The sequence below is a fragment of the Pelophylax lessonae genome (assembly GCF_965119305.1).
Source record: "Pelophylax lessonae genome assembly, chromosome: 5".
Taxonomy (NCBI): Eukaryota; Metazoa; Chordata; class Amphibia; order Anura; family Ranidae; genus Pelophylax; species Pelophylax lessonae.
In genome coordinates, this window is record NC_138772.1 from 188,433,843 (window position 1) to 188,452,020 (window position 18,178).

Here is an 18,178-nt window from a genome sequence, read left to right on the forward strand (position 1 = left end):
TTGGAGGCGGTAAAACCTTGGGGTTGTGCTGCATTTTTACACCATTAATTTAACCGGTTGCCGACCACACGCCGTGTATTTACTGCGGCAGTGTGGCTCCCCCAGGCAAACCGTCGTAGGGCTATAACTTTTGCCCAAACCAATCAAAATACGCTTATTGCGATTTTTTTTTTTTTACCAAAAATATGTAGCAGAAAACAAATTGACCTAAAATGTTAAAAAAAATAGATTTTTCGGGTTTTTTTTTTGGAGAATGTTATATAGCAGTATGTGAAAAAAAAAATTTTTTCAGAATTGTCGCTCTTTTTTTTGTTTATAGCGCAAAAAATAAAAAGTCGCACAGGTGATCAAATACCACCAAAAGAAAGCTCTATTGGTGGGGAAAAAAGGACATCAATTTTATTTAAGTACATCGTTGCACGACCGCGCAATTGTCCGTTAAAGTAACACAGTGCTAAATCGCAAAATATGGCCTAGTTATTAAGGAGGAAAATCTTCCAGTTCAGAAGTGGTCACACTTTGTGTAGAAAGAGTGCGCGTTTCTTCTCGCAATAATTTTAGCGTGTTTTGTTACTACACATACACTTTACAACAACGAAAGATTTGTTTGCGACTGAATTGAGTTTAGTGTGTGTGTTTTTTTTTTTTTTTAACCACTTAAGCCCCGGAGGATTTTCCTGCTAAAAGACCAGGGGGTATTTTGCGATTCGGCACTGCATGACTTTAACGGACAATTGCGCGGTCGTGCGATGCTGTACCTAAACGAATTTGACGTCCTTTATTTCCCACAAACAGAGCTTTCTTTTGGTGGTATTTGATCACCTGTGCGATTTTTTGATCACGCGCTATAAACAAAAAAAGAGCGACAATTTTGCAAAAATAGCAATATTTTTCACATTTTTTTATATGAAATTCCCCCAAAAAAAAATGTAAAAATCAAAATTTTTTAACATTTTCGGCCAATTTGTTTTATCCTACCTATGTTTGGTAAAAAAAATCGCAAAAAGCGTATTTTTATTGGTTTGCGCAAAAGTTATCGCGTTTACTAACAAAGGGAAAGATTTTTGTCATTTTTGTTGTTTTTTTTTTAACGCGTAATGGCGGCGATCTGCGATTTTTTTGCGGTACTGCGACATTGCGGCGGACAGATCGGACCCTTGACTGACATTTTTGACACTTTTGGGGTTACCAGTGACATTTCTACAGTAATCAGTGCTATACATATGCACTGTTACTGTAAAAATACACTGGTAGTGAAGGGGTTAACTTTATTTGGGAGGGAGGGGCTGTGTGTGTCCCTAGGGGCGTGCTTTCTACTGTGATTGGCTGTGGCTTGAGCTGTAAGGACACTGATCAATGGATCTACATAGTAGATCTGTGTGATCAGTGTCTTTACACCGAGGAGAATGACAGGCAGCTTGTTTACACAAGCTGCCTGACATTCTCCCTCTCCCCCGACGATCGCCGAGTGACCGGCGGACATCGGGTCCGCTGGTCACACGTGCGGGGGGGTCCGTGACCTTGCGGGAGCGGGAGCGCGCCTCCGTGGGCGCGCGCTCGCTCCCCAGACCCTCCCAGGCTAGTGACGTTAATTAACGTCACTCTGCCTGGCAGGGGCTGACCGCCGCAGTAAATCTACTTGCGGCGGTCGGCAAGCGGTTAAACAAAGTTTATTGAAGTTTATCTCACAATAACATAAGTTACATGAACGTGTAATCAACATATAAGAACCATAAGGAATACAGAGCAATCGGTGAGTACACCAAAAGGGTATAACAGTAGGTAGATAAACCTCGAAATAGAAACTAAGTGGAGACATCGAATTGCGTTAAAGAAAAATTTTGTGTAGATATAGATAAGGAGGGAGGAGGAGGAGGAAGGAAGGAGAGGAGGAGGGGGAAGGAAGGGGGGTGGGAGGGAGGGGAAAGGGGGTGAAGAAAGAAGGTGAGGGGAGGGGGAGGAAACTAGGGAGGGACAGATGCAAGGCGATAGTACATTCGTTAAACTTTAGCAAATTTATTGTCAAAGTGCTGTGCTTGAGCAAACAATTCAAAGGGTCTGATTCAGGAACACACCTTAAAAACGAGGGGGAGCGGGATATTCCAGGTAAATTGGAACAACAAGTAGTGGGGGGGATTCAAGGCAAAGCAGGCCAAATAGGTGGGATGGGTAGGTAGTCTCAGGTCCGTTGGAAAGAGGAAGAGGCTGAAGTATTGGCAAAGCATGTCCATTACGCGAGGAGTCTTTGGTGAGGCGAGTAAGAGTTCAGTGAGAGGCCTGTTAGCTCCTTCCTCAGAAGAGCATGTAGGTCTATGGTCAGCTCGGCTATCGAGGGGGGGAAGTGCCCGAGTATGAGTCTGCGAGCGGTCATGAGACAAATGATGAACCAGTGTTCGTTATGATACAGGGTGCACTTTAGCCGCCGAGACAGAGTAGGTAAAAGTAAGTTCAAATGCCCAAATAAAAGTATATATATATATATATATCCTTGGTGAGCGGGAGATCCAAAGATCTGGATATATATCAAATAATCTGGTCCCAAAAGTTGGAGATCAAGGGACAAAGTCACATGTTATGGAGAAGTGTAGGTCGATGAGCTTTGCACAGAGTACAGTAATGACAACTTAAGTCTTGTGGCCATCGTAGGTGAGGGATATAAGCCCTGTGCAGGATTTTAAACTGTTGTTCCTTCCAAAACTCATTGCTGACATAGCGGCAAGTAGTCAGGTAGCCTTGAAAAATGTGATCATGTGCAGAGTAGTATTGTATCCCAGGGTTTGGTCAGAGACATAGAGAGTGAGACCCGTTGAAAAAGTTCCTCATGTAAAGGCTTGTATAAGTGGGATATTTTGTGCCTGCCCGCCTGGATCCAAGAGTCAATGAGAGGGGTTTGGAAGCGATGGGTTTTAGGGGCACAAACAGAGTTTACAAAGCTCACACATTGCTGGAAATATAAATGATGGACCGAGGGTATGCCGTAGGTATCAGAGAACACCAGAAAATCAAGGGGCTTTCCCGTCGAGACATCAAAAAGTTGGGAAAATAAAGTAACCCCCTGAGACGACCATAAATGGAAAGCTGCGTGTTGCTGTGCCTGCGGGAACAGAGGGTGAAGGCATATGGGTTAGTAGCGGGAGAGGCATTGGGGAACCCCCAGCCTCTTCCTCACCTCTCTCCAGGCCACAACCGTGTCCCTTAGTGTTATTCAGCAACGGGAGAGGCAGGTCTCTCATCCCGCAGTGCAGCAAAGAGTGTGTGTTTTGTGTGCAAACACTACATACACATTACAAATCATGCCTTCATCAAAGACAATTTGTTGTTTCTCTGTTAAAAAGAATGAGATCAGAACAGAAAAACATGATCCTGGGATCAGTCTCATATTTTTGTGCCTTTTATGGCTAGAATAGCAAATTTATTGCCCAAGAGATGGTTTACACTTCTCTGTTCACTGCAGAGAGGATTGGAGTGTGAGTGGTGACAACACAATTCCATTCCTCCCCTTTCACTACCCACATGAAGGCCCAGAAACACCCACAGTAACCCTTAGACCCACCCATATCAACTCCCAGAACTGGTATAAGTGACTCCCATAGCCTGCCCTGAAACTACAGAGGCTCAAAGGATGATGGGACATGTAGTTCCAGGACTGGTAAAGGAAGGAAACAGGAAGTCAGAGAACTTTAAAATTCAGAAGGAGTGACGTCACAGACACAGAAACCTGCTTTATACGGCTAAATGAGGTAAGTTACACATAAGCTGACACTGGGGTTGTGATTCATTTACATGCACAATTCATCTGTTGGTTTGGGGAGGAAATGCTGGAGTTCTTCTTAAACCACATTAAGACCTCCTACCACACATTTACTGCGGTAGTCAGCCTGTCCTTTGTGAACAGGCGTAGCCCTACGTCGGTCGCGCTCGTGGTGTTGGGGGGCCGCCCCCACTAGTCAGGGTGGATGCCAAAGCATGGGACCGGTGGCCTCGATTGCTGCCAGGCACCCATGATCGCTCCCTGCTGAGAGAGAGAAGGACGGTTAGCTGTTGTAAACACAGCTGACCGTTCTTCTCTCTGAAATAATCAGAGTGCCTATGATCTTTCTATATAGGATCACAGGTCTCTGTGGTCATTTCACAAGCCCATCCCCATACAGTTAGAAAACACTCCCTTAGACTCACACTTAACCTTTTGATCACCCCTAGGTTAACCCCTTCCCTGCCAGTGTCATTAGTACAGTAAGAGTGCATTTTTTTAGCACTGATTACTGTAGTAATGTCACTGGTCCCCCCCAAAAGTGTCAAAATGTCAGTCAGGGGTTCGATCTGTCTGCTGCAATGTCGCAGTCCCGCTAAAAAATCGCAGATCGCCGCCATTACTAGTAAAAATAAATAAAAATTACATACCCCCCCCCCTAGTTTGTAAACGCAATAACTTTTGCGCAAACCAAAACAAAATACGCATATTGCGATTTTTTTTTTTACCAAAAATATGTAGCAGAATACAAATTGACCTAAAAAGATGAAAAAATTTGATTTTTACATTTTTTTTGGGAGGGGAATGTTACATAGCAGAATGTGAAATATATATATATATATATATATATATATATTTTTTTTTTTTTTTGGAGAGGCGATCAAATACCACCAAAAGAAAGCTCTATCTGTGGGGGAAAAAAGGACATCAATTTTATTTCAGGAAAATAAAATTTCCACGCAATTTCCCGTTAAAATAACGCAGTGCCAAATCGCAAAAAAATAGCCTGGAAATTTTGATGAGAGTTTAAAAAAAAGTAAGAGAATGACATGTATGTGTTGTGTAAAAATGTAAGTGATTTTAAAGAAATAATTATGTATGTGTGTGAATGGGTATGCTGGGGCTTTTAGTCCCACTTCTTTTGTATGTCCTCTAGCTCTGTGCAGAAGTGCCCTCTCCCTCTCTCTTTCCCAAGAAAGAAATGTGCCGGATGAAACATAGGGACGATAAGACCAAGGTTAATTGTAACTGAAAATATCATCTATGCTACCTGTTTTTTAGAAAAGAACATTATGTGCTGGCCTAATTAATATAATGATAAACAATATGATCACAGTTATTTTAAATCTGTTTTCCAATCATGGCAAAATGAAGATTACATTTAAGTTAAAAGTCCATGTGATACAAAATTAGAACAAATTAGACATTCTTTGATAGTAAAAAACAGTGTATTTAAAGATTGGAAACATTGTTTTTTTTTTTGTGAAGTAATGCATTCTCCTTTAACCACTTACCGCCCGCCCGCCATCATATGACGGCGGGACGGTGCGGCTATTATCCTGGGCGGACGTCATATGACGTGACCCAGGAAATGCAGGGCAGGCGCGCGATCACGGGCGCACCGCCGTGCACTGCCGGTGTCGGCGTGTCCCCGGGACACAGCCGGTCACCGGCAGGGGGGAAACAGCCAATAGGCATGGCTGTTTCCCACGTGATCGGCTGTGTTCCAATGACACAGCCGATCACAATGGAGGCGCCCGGGAGATGACCGCGCATGCGCGATCGGGAGCGCGCAGCGCGGTCATGTTGGTGGCACTGTGTTCCGTAGGAACACAGCTGTCACCGGCAGTAGTAAACAGTCACTGACAGTGACTGTTTACTATGTGATCGGCTGTGAATCCATTCACAGCCGATCACAAAATGTAAACAAAGAGCAGTAACTTACTGTTACTAGCTCTTCTCTCCTCATACATTTTCCAGTGTGAGGAGAGCAGAGCTAGAAATAGTGAGTTCCTGCTCTGTACACCTGTAAAAAGTAAAAATCACACCAATAAAGGTCCCCACACAGTCCTCAGCCCCCCCCCCCCCAATGTCACCTGTCACCCAACAGTCACCTCATCAGTGCCCAGAAATTGACACCCATAACGTTCACATGTGAGCGCAGCGATCGCGGGCAGAATCACTTCGATTCTGCCCGCGATCCGGAAATCATTGCAAATTGCGGGACGCCTGTGCGTTGCCCGTTTTTTGCAATAGCACCCCAAACGCTGTGCGATGTTGCCGCCATTTCCGCCTGCCGAATCGCGGTAACATCGCGCAAACATCGCATGACGCCCAAAAAAGGTACAAGAGTTTCTTTGGGGCGTCATGCGTTGTTTGCGTGATGTTACCTCGATTCTGCAGGCGGAAATCGCAGCAACATCGCACAGCGTTTGGGGTGCTATTGCAAAAAATGGGCAACGCACAGGCGTCCCGCAATTTGCAATGATTTCTGGATCACGGGCAGAATCGCAGTGATTCTGCCCGCGATCGCTACGCTCACATGTGAACGTAGCCTAAAGTTCACCGGTCACCAGAGACTGCCATCAGTACCACTGTGCACCATCGCCCGTCACCTGTCACCCATCAGTGACCATCGCCCGTCACCTGTCACCCCATCAATCACTGTCACCTGTCACCCCATCAGTCATCATCACCTGTCACCCCATCAGTCATCGTCATCTGTCACCCTATCAATCATCGTCACTTGACACCCCATCAGTGATCGTCACTTGTCACCCCATCAATCATCGTCACATGTCACCCAGTCAGTGATTGTCATCTGTCACCCCATCAATCATCGTCACTTGTCACCTCATCAATCATCGTCACCTGTCACCTCATCAATCATCATCACCTGTCATCCCATCAGTCATCGTCACCTGTCACCCCATCAGTCATCGTCACCTGTCACCCCATCAGTCATTGTCACCTGTCACCCCATCAGTCATCGTCACCTGTTTGCCATATGCATGCAATCACTTACTGACCGCCTAATGACTATATGCGCCGGCCATTAAAAGCTAAATACTGGGGTTATGGCAGCAGATAGCCCCCATAACCCCGGTATTTTTTGAAACGGCGGGCGGTCGGCTTTCAGATAAGGGTGGTCCCAGTGGCGGATTCGCTGCAGAATTACCCTTACGGTGCAGGGGAAGAGGTGCCCCCCCCCCCTCCTGCCGCGTCCCAGACGTTTTCCCAGCTTACCGGACCCGCCGGCAGCGGGGAAAACTATCCGGTCCCGGATCCTCAGAGACAGGAAGTCGAGTGAGGGCAAGATGGCCCTCACTCAATTCTATGGTCTTGGAGGACCAGAGCTACGTCAAAAGACGTTGCCTAGCAACCGGTTTAAAGGGCCGCTTTTTTTTTTTCCTCTTTCAACAATTTTTTTTTTTTCTTTTTTAGTGTAGTTGTGAGGTGTGAGGTCTTTTTGACCCCAGATCTCACAATAAAGAGGACCTGTCATGCCTATTTCTATTACAAGGGATGTTTACATTCCTTGTAATAGGAATAAAAATGATTAAAACATTTTTTTTTTAAACTGTGTAAAAATAAAAAAATAATAAATAAAATAAATAGGAAAAAAAAAAAAAATTAAAGCGCCCCGTCCCCGTTAGCTCGCGCGCAGAAGTAAACGCATACGCAAGTCCCGCCCACATATGTAAACGGTGTTCAAACCATACATGTGAGGTATCGCCGCAATAGTTAGAGCGAGAGCAATAATTTGAGCCCTAGACCTCCTCTGTAACTCTAAGCTAGTAACCTGCAGAAATTTTTAAAATGTTGCCTATGGGGATTTTTAAGTACCAATGTTTGGCGCCATTCTGTGAGCATGCGCAATTTTGAAGCATGACATGTTGGGTATCTAATTACTTTGCGTAACATTATCTTTCAAATTATGGAAAAAAATTGAGCTAAATTTACTGTTTTCTTTTAGTTCAAAAAAGTGAATTTTTTTCAAAAAAATCGCATTTGGAAGACTGCTGCGCAAATATGGTGTGATAAAAAATATTGCAACGATCTCCATTTTATTCTCTAGGGTCTCTGCTAAAAAAAAATATATAATGTTTGGGGGTTCCAAGTAGTTTTCTAGCAAAAAAATGATTTTAGCTTGTAAACACCAAGTGTCAAAAATAGGCCCAGTCTTAAAGTGGATAAATGGACAACTTTGTGTAAAGCGCTACTTGGATGTTAGGCCTATGTATGTGGCCAGGCTGTGAAAAAGTGTTACACATGTGGTATCGCCATACTCAGGAGGAATAGCAGAATGTATTTTGGGGTGCAATTTTTGCTATGTACATGCTATGTGTTAGAAATATTGCATAAATGGACAGCTTTGTGTAAAAAAAATGCGTTTTCATTTTCTTTCCACATTTTCCAAAAACTTGTGGAAAAAAATGACATATTCAAAAGACTCATTATGCCTCAAAAATTATACGTTGGGCTGTTTGCTTTCCAAAATGGGGTCATTTTATGGGGGTTTCCATTGTCCTGGTGCTCCAGGGCCTTCAAAAGTGCGATAGGTTGTCAGGAAATTATATGTGTAATTTATGCTCCTAGAATGCCGGACGCTGCTACTTGGATGTTAGGCCTCTGTATGTGGCCAGGCTGTGAAAAAGTCTCACACATGTGGTATCGCCATACTCAGGAGGAGTAGTAGAATGGGTTTTGGGGTGTAGTTGCAAGTATACATGTGCTGTGTGAGAGAAATAACCTGTTAATACGGCAATTTGTAAAAAAAAAAAAAAAAATCTTCATTTTGCAAAGCATTGTGGGAAAAAATTACAACTTCAAAAAAACTCACCATGCCCCTTATTAAATACCTTGGAATGTCTACTTTCCAAAAAGGGGTCATTTGGGGGGTATTTGTACTTTCCTGACTTTTTAGTGTCTCAAGAAATGAGATAGGCCTTCAGTACATCAGGTGTGATCAAGTGTGATCAATTTTCAATGATTCGCACCATAGCTTGTGGACTCTATAACTTTCACAAAGACCAAATAATATACACTTACTTGGGTTATTTTTACCAAAGATAAGTAGCAGTATAAATTTTGGCCAAAATTTGTGAAGAAAAATTACTAATTTGCAAAATTTTATGACAGAAACAAAGAAAAATGCGTTTTTTCACGATATTTTCAGTCTTTTTTTATTTATAGCACAAAAAATAAAAAAAAACAGTATTGATCAAATACCATCAAAAGAAAGCTCTATTTGTGTGAAAAAAAGGACACAATTTTTGTATGGGTACAGTGTTGCATGAGTAATTCTCAGTCAAAGTGTGAGAGCGCTGAAAGCTGAAAATCGGTCTGGGCAGGAAGGGGGTGAAAGTGCACTGTAGGCAAGAGGTTAAAGTATAACTAAAGGCAAAACTTTTTTTTTAATTTTGGATTGAGTGTAGAGGGATTAGAATGCCTATCAGTTTTTAGTGCTCGCTATGCTGATCAACAATTGGGCATTTTCAATTTTTTTGGGGGGTCCCTTACCTTATTTTCAGGGCATTTTAGATTGTACTTCCTCCTTCACCCCCCTCTGTGGCCACGGCCACCGACATCACTTCTGCCTTTGCATTGCATCCTGGGAGCTGTTTGTCATCACTCCCAGGAGGCTGGAATCAGGAAGAATTCCCAGAACACTCCCTGGAATCAGGAAGAAGGACACTGCGGCTTCAGATGCCCACATCCAAGATGGCCGCGCTCAGACAGCATTTAGATTTTGACTAAAATCCAATACTATACACCTTGTAAGTATGAGAATAGCGGTTCTGTAAAGGGCGATGGATTAGTATTATAGGGGTATTTTTAGTTAAAAAAGGTATTTGAGGCCGGAAGTCCGCTTTAACCACTTGCCGACCGCTCACATTGAGCGTACTGCGGCAAAGTGGTTCGTTATCGTCCAGCGACGTAGTACTACGTCGCTGGACTCCTCCCCCTGTAGGCGGCGCTCGCGTGCCGCCGGAGGCGCGCTCCTGCTGTTTTCATTCACAGCGGGAGTCGGGGAATCTAGTTTGGAGATCCGCCCGCCTGTGTAAACAGAGCGGGCGGATCTCCTAAGTGACAGGGAGTGACAGATCGCAGTGTTCAGCATAGCTGAACATCCAATCTGTCCCTGACTCACTCAGTCACCTCCCCCCACACACGTTAGTAAGCACCAGGCGTACATTAACCCCTCCCTCTCCAATAAAATTAACCCCTTCCCTGCCAGTGTCATTTTTACAGTAACAGTGCATATATATAGCACTGATTACTGCAGTAATGTCACTGGTACCCCCAAAAGTGTCAAAAATGTCAGTCAAGGGTCTGATCTGTCCGCTGCAATGTCGCAGTCCCGCAAAAAAAATCGCAGATCGCCGCCATTACTCGTTTAAAAAAAAAAACACCAAAAATGACAAAAATCTTTCCCTTAGTAAGTAAACACAATAACTTTTGCGCAAACCAATCAAAATACGCTTATTGTGATTTTTTTTTACCAAACATAGGTAGCAGAAAACAAATTGGCCAAAAATTTTAAAAAAATTTGATTTTTACATTTTTTTTTGGGGGGGGGGGGGGGATTTCATATAAAAAAAATGTTAAAAATATTGTTATTTTTTCAAAATAAACGCTATTTTTTTGTTTATAGCGCAAAAAGTAAAAATCGCACAGGTGATCAAATACCACCAAAGGAAAGCTCTGTTTGTGGGAAAAAAAAGGACGTAAATTTCGTTTGGGTACAGCGTCGCACGACCACGCAATTGTCAGTTAAATTTGCACAGCGCCGAATCGCAAAAAGAGGCCTGGACGTAAGACAGCAAAATCCTCCGGTGGTAAAGTGGTTAAGGAGATTGGCACTCTCTAGTGTTTACCATTGTCATTGAAAGTGAAAGTAAAAGAAAGTCCCAAATTTTGGGTTATCCCCCGAATAGTAAAAGGAGGAAATCTTCCAATGGGGAAATTAGTTCTGGTGTCCTTAAATTTACAGGCATTTCCTCTCACTTCCTGTTTGGCTATGGGACAGGAGGTTAAAGCATTTGTTAACCTAAAAAAAGAAAAATTGTATCCTGCTCCTTTACAGCATGTTATACAGCACAGTGCTTGTGCTGTGTAAATTGGTCCCCTGTAACACCTGAAAAACCTTGCTGATCCAGCCATTTTCTGCCCTACCTCCTGTAAACTGGCTGCGGTAATCATGGCTGCTGAGCCCTGACACCGTAGTCAGTTTACTTGCCTCTGTGAGCCACTTCTATGCGCAGCTCTCTTGTGTCTCCCTTTGTCCTCCTCCCACCTCCCCTCCCTGCCTGACAGCTCTGTGTCAGGGCCCGCTGCCCCTTCCTGCTGCTGTAATAACTAAGTAAAAATCAGACAATCCCCTGGCTTTCATAATAGTGTCCTGTATGTGAGCTATGTTAAAAAAAAGATGTTCTCTGCCTGATTTAATAGTGCCACTCAGCGGTCACATGACGGGCCGGCTCTCTCCTCCTCCTGACTGAAGTCAGCGAGGGAATCTCGGCCCCTCCTGCTGTTACTATCAGATTGGGAGAGAGGAGACCCGGCAGGTCAAGCGAGCGCCAAGCGGCACTAGTAAATCAGGTATAACAGCTTTTTTTTTTTTTTTTAAATAAAGCACACATACAGGATACTTAGTATTATGAAAGTTAGGGGATTGCCTGATTTTTACTGAGCGGGTTTACAACCACTTTAAGGGAAATCTCCAAAATGGGACAAAGTTTTGGCTATAGTTCTACTTTAACCACTTCAATACAGGGCACTTTCTCCCCCTTCCTGCCCAGGCCAGTTTTCAGCTTTTAGTGCTTGTACACTTTGAATGACAAATGTGCGGTCATGCAACAATGTACCCAAATGTATTTTTTACTTTCAATAGATTTTTATTGAAATATACATAACACAGGAAAATAAACAAAATCGAGGTTCAACATGAAGTAACCGTATCAAGAATGGAGAAAAGAAAATATGCACATATGCAAACAATAAACGTAGAGCATAGCATGTACAAGTGAAATAACATTTCAAACAGTGTCAGAAGTCAATCAGGGTATAGATAGCCAAAATTGAGCCGTACTAGTAACATTAGCCAGGTGTAGAAGAGAAGTACGGGCTTTGTAGCCAAGCTTGCCAGTCCTTGTGGAACTTAGGACCATGGGATTTAGAGTAAGCGTATGCCTTTTCTAGAGAACACTGCAAGTTCCCCAGACGGAATGCTTCCACATGGGAAGGTGCAGCGGATTGTTTCCAGTTACGTGCTATAACTGTCTTGGCCGCTATCAGTATATGTACAGAAACTGTCCTCAAGGAGGGCGGGAGTGAATCCAAACCCAACGAAAGGAGGGCTAGAGCAGGATCAGGTGGCGTGAGAATGCCAGTAGTGGTGGACAGGACCTCAAACATCTTTCTCCAAAAGCTAGACAGACTTTTGCAGGACCAAAAAACGTGTAGTAATGAACCTATTTGTTCACAGTTTCGACAGCATAAAGGGCTGTGGGAATCATAGATTTTCGATAGTCGATACGGTGTCCAAATGTATTTTTTATAATTTTCTTCACACAAATAGAGATTTCTTTTGGTGGCATTTAATCACTGCTGGGGTTTAAAAAAAAAAAAGAAAAAGAAAAGACCCAATTTAATAAATAAGTAAGTTTCTCCTGCACTGATGGGTACTGATGAGGCAGCACTGAAGGGCACTGATGGGGTGGCACTGATAGGTGTCACTGATATGCAGCACTGATGATCACTGATAGGCAGCACTGATAGGTGGCACTGATGGGCACTGATAGACAGCACAGATGGACTCTGATTGGCGGCACTTATGGGAACTGATGAGTGGCAATGGTTGGCATAACTGATGGGCTATATGGGCAGAGCCCCACACATCCGTGCCATTTTCAAAATATGACAGCGGTTGCAGGGGGAAGAGTGCTGGCAGCAGGAGTGAAGCGAGTGCAAAGGAGCATGTTACACCCTAAATAGGAGTGCAACATGTAACATGCTCTTAAAGATGAACTTTAAAAACATTTAAAGCATATCTAAACCCAAAAACAAAAATGCAATCTATTGTAGCTTACCAGTTTTTAGCTTTCACTATTTAGGCTAAGAACATTTTAGGAAAGTGTGGAAAATATCCTTATCTTGTACGAAATGCAGTGTCCACCTCGCATCCTGTAGGATTTAGGCCCCTTTCACACTTGTGCGACCTTTAAAGTCACGCCATTTTACAGCGATTTTGATTGGACTTGAAGCAATGCCTATGTCTATGGACCTCAAAGCACATTAAAATCGGCCAAAAATGGTGCAGGGACTACTTCGAAGTCGTTGAGACTTGAAGTCGTACAGATATGACGGTACTCATTGGAAATTATGGAGTACGAATTGTCATGCGACTTTGCAGTCCCAAATTGCAGGACAAGTGGCACAAGTGTGAAAGGGGCCTAAAAGAAAAAAACCTCATCTCTATCATATTAGTTACTATTCTCATCCACCATGTAATGGAAATGAACAAAGTCATACATGTTTTAAGTTCAGCATGGCTGCATTCTGTACTTACAATCGAGAAAAAAACATTAACCACTTTCCGACTGGCCCATTGTAAAATCACGGCCGCAAAGGGGTTGTATAGCTCTGGGAGGGCGTACATGGACGTCCTCCCAGAATCGCGCGCCCCCTGGGGCGCGCACACGGGAGTGTCCGTGCTCGCCGGGTCCCGGGGACCCGACGCATCACGGATCGTGGTAAAGGACCAATGAGAGGGGTCCTTTACCACATGATCATTCCGTCCAATGACGGAGCGATCACATCACAACAAACCGGCGCATGTCCGGTTCATTTCTCTCCTCTCCTCGGACGCTGTACACAGCAATCGGTACAGCGTGCGAGGAGAGAAGAGAAACTGCTGCTGCACGCCTCTTCTGCCTTAACTGTGCCCCATCTGTGCCTCATTGTGCCCCATATGTGCCTCATTTTGCCCCATCTGTGCCTCGTTGTTCCCCATCTGTGCCTCATTGTGCCCCATCAGTGCCTCATTGTGCCCCATCAGTGCCTCGTTGTGCCCCATCAGTGCCTCGTTGTGCCCCATCTGTGCCTCATTGTGCCCCATCAGTGCCTCAGCCGTGCCCCATCCATGCATCATCCGTGCCTCATCCATGCATCATCCGTGCCTCATCCATGCATCATCCGTGCCTCATCCATGCATCATCCATGCCCACCCATGCCACCTCAGTGCCCATCCATGCCACATCCATGCTCATCCTTGCCACATCCGTGCTCATCCATGCCTCATCCTTGCTCATCTGTGCCTCATCTGTGCGACATCTGTGCCTGCCCATGCTGTCTCAGTGCTCATCCATGCTCATCCATCCCACATCTGTGCCCGCCCATGCCACCTCAGTGCTCATCCATGCCACGTTAGTGCTCATCCATGCCACCTCAGTGCTCATCCGTGCTACATCCATGCCACTTCAGTGCTCATCCGTGGCACATCAATGCCACATCAGGGCTAATCCATGCAACATCAGTGCTCATCAGTGCCACATCCATGCCACGTCAGTGCTCATCCGTGCCACATCAGTGCTCATCAGTGCCACATCCATGCCACGTCAGTGCTCATCCATGCCACATCAGTGCTCATCAGTGCCACATCCATTCCACATCAGTGCTCATTAGTGCCACATCCATGCCACGTCAGTGCTCACCCGGGCCACATCCATGCCACATTAGTGCCACTACAATGCTTATCAGTGCCCTACAGTGTTTCACAAAATTGTAATGGGAAGTCAGGAAATGACGGTGCTCCCTGCATGTTGGGCCTCTGTATGTGGCTATGCTGTGGAAAAGTGTCACATATGTGGTATCGCCATACTCAGGAGGAGTAGCAGAATGTATTTTGGAGTGTAGTTGCAAGTATGCCTATACAGTGTGTAAGAAATAACTTTGTGTTGGGTTGTCATTTTTGCTATGTACATGCTGTGTGTTAGAAATGTCTAATAAATGGACAACTTTGTGTAAAAAAAATGCGTTTTGGTTTTCTTTCCACATTTTCCAAAAACTTGTGGGAAAAAAATGACATGTTCAAAAGACTCATTATGCCTCCTAGATCATGTGTTTTCTTTCCAAAATTGGGTCATTTTGTGGGTAATTCCATTGTCTAGGTGCTTCAGGACTTTCAAAAGTGTGATAAGTCGTCAGAAAATTATATGTGTAATTTTTGCTTCTAGAACACCTGACTGTGCTCCTTGGATGTTGGGCCTCTGTATGTGGTCAGGCTGTGGAAAAGTGTCACATATGTGGTATCGTCATACTCAGGAGGAGTAGCAGAATGTATTTTGGGGTGTAGTTGCAAGTATGCCTATACAGTGTGTAAGAAATAACTTTGTAATATGACCATTTTGTGAAAAATCTTTTTTTTTTTTTAAAAAATCGTCATTTTGCAAAGAATTGTGGGGAAAAAATTACAACTTCAAAAAACTCACAATGACTCTTACTAAATACCTTGGAATGTCTACTTTCCAAAAAGGGGTCATTTGGGGGTATTTTTACTGTCCTGACTTGTTAGGGTCTCAAGAAATGAGATAGGCCGTCAGTACTTTAGGTGTGATCAATTTTCAATGATTGGCACCTTAGCTTGTAGACTCAATAACCTTCACAAAGACCAAAAAATGTATACTTATTTGGGTTATTTTTACTAAAGATATGTAGCAGTATAAATTTTAGTTAAAATTTATGGGGAAAAAAAGACTAAATTTGCAAAATTTAAAACCAAAACGAAGAAAAATGCATTTTTTTACAAAATTTTCAGTCTTTTTTCATTTATAGCGCAAAAAATAAAAAACCCAATTATAATTAAATACCACCAAAAGAAAGCTCTGTTTGTGTGAAAAAAAAGGATGAAAATTTCATATGGGGACAGTGTTGCATGACTGAGTAATTGTCATTCAAAATGTGAGAACACTGAAAGCTGAAAATTGGTCTGGTTAGGAAGGGGGTTTAAGTGCCCAGTGGGCAAGTGGTTAAGGGACAGAAAGTGTGTCATTTGCAGGTGAAACTAAGGGGGGAAAAAACTAATGCATTTATTACAGCTAAAAACAAAAAACCTGTGATATATTAGTTTTGTTTTTGAGTTCAAGTGTAATAATATCTCTGTATCATTTTCTAGATTTATTAGGTGAAGGCCATCATTCCTAAAGTGGTCTTAAACCCAAAACCAAAAATGTAATATATTGTAACTTACCAATCATTAGATATGGTGGTGGCTGCATTAGTTTTCCTTTTTTTTTATCTTTTGACTTTTATCACACTGTTTTCACCTGATCTGACCAGTAACACATCTCCTGTTTTAGAGTGTCCCCACTCTGAATGCAGCAGCGCAGTGACATCACTGACAGTAGCATTGTCAGTCTGGGGTAAGGAGAGTGTTAGATGTACTAGCAGATTTAGATACACTAACAAATTGAAGCCAAACTCATACATAACACTGCAGTTGCACAAGCAGTTAAAGCAACAGTTTTTCCTATTGGGATAAAGGTTCTACATCGATAAATAAACGCTGACCATTGTAAACACCCCTGTCTAACTGCTAAATCTGCAAAACAGCTTGCTCTGTTGAAAAACAACAGACTTACTGGTTAGATCACCAGATGAAAATAAAGGAAGGATTTGGTTATCACAGTATGAGTTAATAAGTTTGGTTGAAGAATTTCACAAAAGTAAAGGGGAGGGGTTATCCCCCTTTCCCCCTTCTAAAAAAAACTTTTTTTTTTTTTTCACAATATAAAGGATTGTATCCTAATTACACTTAAGTGGGGGTTTTATTAGGGTTGAAGGATTAACCCGGATTTTATTTTATTTTTTATTTATTTATTTATTTATTTATTTTTTGGGGGGAATTTTTTTTTTTTTGATTGTGTGTGTGTTTTTTTTTTTTTTTTTGGTCATTGAAGAAACAGGATATTACATGAAATTTTTGGACTGGTTGAAATTGAAATATATATTAATTTGAACATCACAATATAAGGCTGGCCATAGATGTTCAACTTTTGTTGTACAATTTTCTGGTAGATCTACCACAAACCACATAATGTGAGGTCAAAGCTAAACAACACATTCACTTGTATCTAATTAGGCAGGCCTTTGTACTACATACTTGAAGGTAAAATTCAAGAAAATTGGACAGAAAATTGTAAGAAAATTGGAACATGTATGGCCAGCCTAAAGCCCCGTACACACGTACCGATCGTCGGCCGACGGAACGTCCTACAAATGTTCGCGGCTGGTGTGTTTGTTGTTTGTCTGTTGAAAAGTGCTCCAAACTTGCCCAGGACATTTGTCTTCCGACAGAAAATGACGTCACTACGTTCCACGCACGTTCGCCGCTACAAAAGAGGAAGTGAGTGTTTGGCCGTGACCCTTCTGGGCATCTCGCGCTGATTTCGGTAGCATTTGTTTGGTTGACGACATTTCGCTATTTTCCGAGACATCGTTCGAGAATTTATTATGGCGACCGTGAATTCGTCCGTTGCTGTCGTTAGTGTTGGAGTTTTGGCTCTGAGACGACGTACGAGCAATAGGAAGAAGAAGCGGACCTCCTGGACGAAAAATTGGTTGCTTAACCGTGATCAATTTTCTCATATGTCCTTGCTGAGGGAGCTCCAGGAAAATAATCCTGATGACTTCAGGAATTATTTGAGGATGACGGATCCCATCTTTTACCGTCTTCTTGCCCTGGTGTCCCCCTATATTCTGAAGCAGGATACTTGTATGCGGCTTGCAATTACTCCTGAGCAAAGGTTAATTGCGACGTTGAGGTATCTTGCAACAGGGAGAAGCCTGCAGGATCTGAAGTTCACCACAGGCATCTCCCCCCAAGCTCTTGGTATCATCATCCCTGAGACCTGCTCTGCCATCATCAAGGTCTTGCAGAAGGACTATATCAAGGTATGTTTGATTTTTTACATTACATGTATTACTAGTTTCACCTGAATTATGATGTTTTTGGATGTACAGCAATTGACACAGGCCATTATTTGTAAACTACCCTCTGTCCGCATGCACATAGTAGTAAAGATGTAGATTATCTTTAACCATTTGTAAAATTACCCACTAACCACCCCACCATTCTCTCCTATGTGTCCCTAAACGCATTGCCTGTTAACAGTATTTTGAATTTGGGTCATTTTATTGCTTTCCCTCAAACAATTATTCCTTGGCCAATGTTTTAGTACCTAGTTAATGATTTATCTAAAATACATCAGTCCATCCATTCCCACCTATGATTCTGTATGTTTATGTAATGATGTTAAAACCTTCACTGACCACAAGCCCTAATTGATGTATAAATGCCCAGTTTTACTTACCCATCCCCCCACCCACATGCTAAATCTCAAAGTCAGCATATACCAAAGCTCA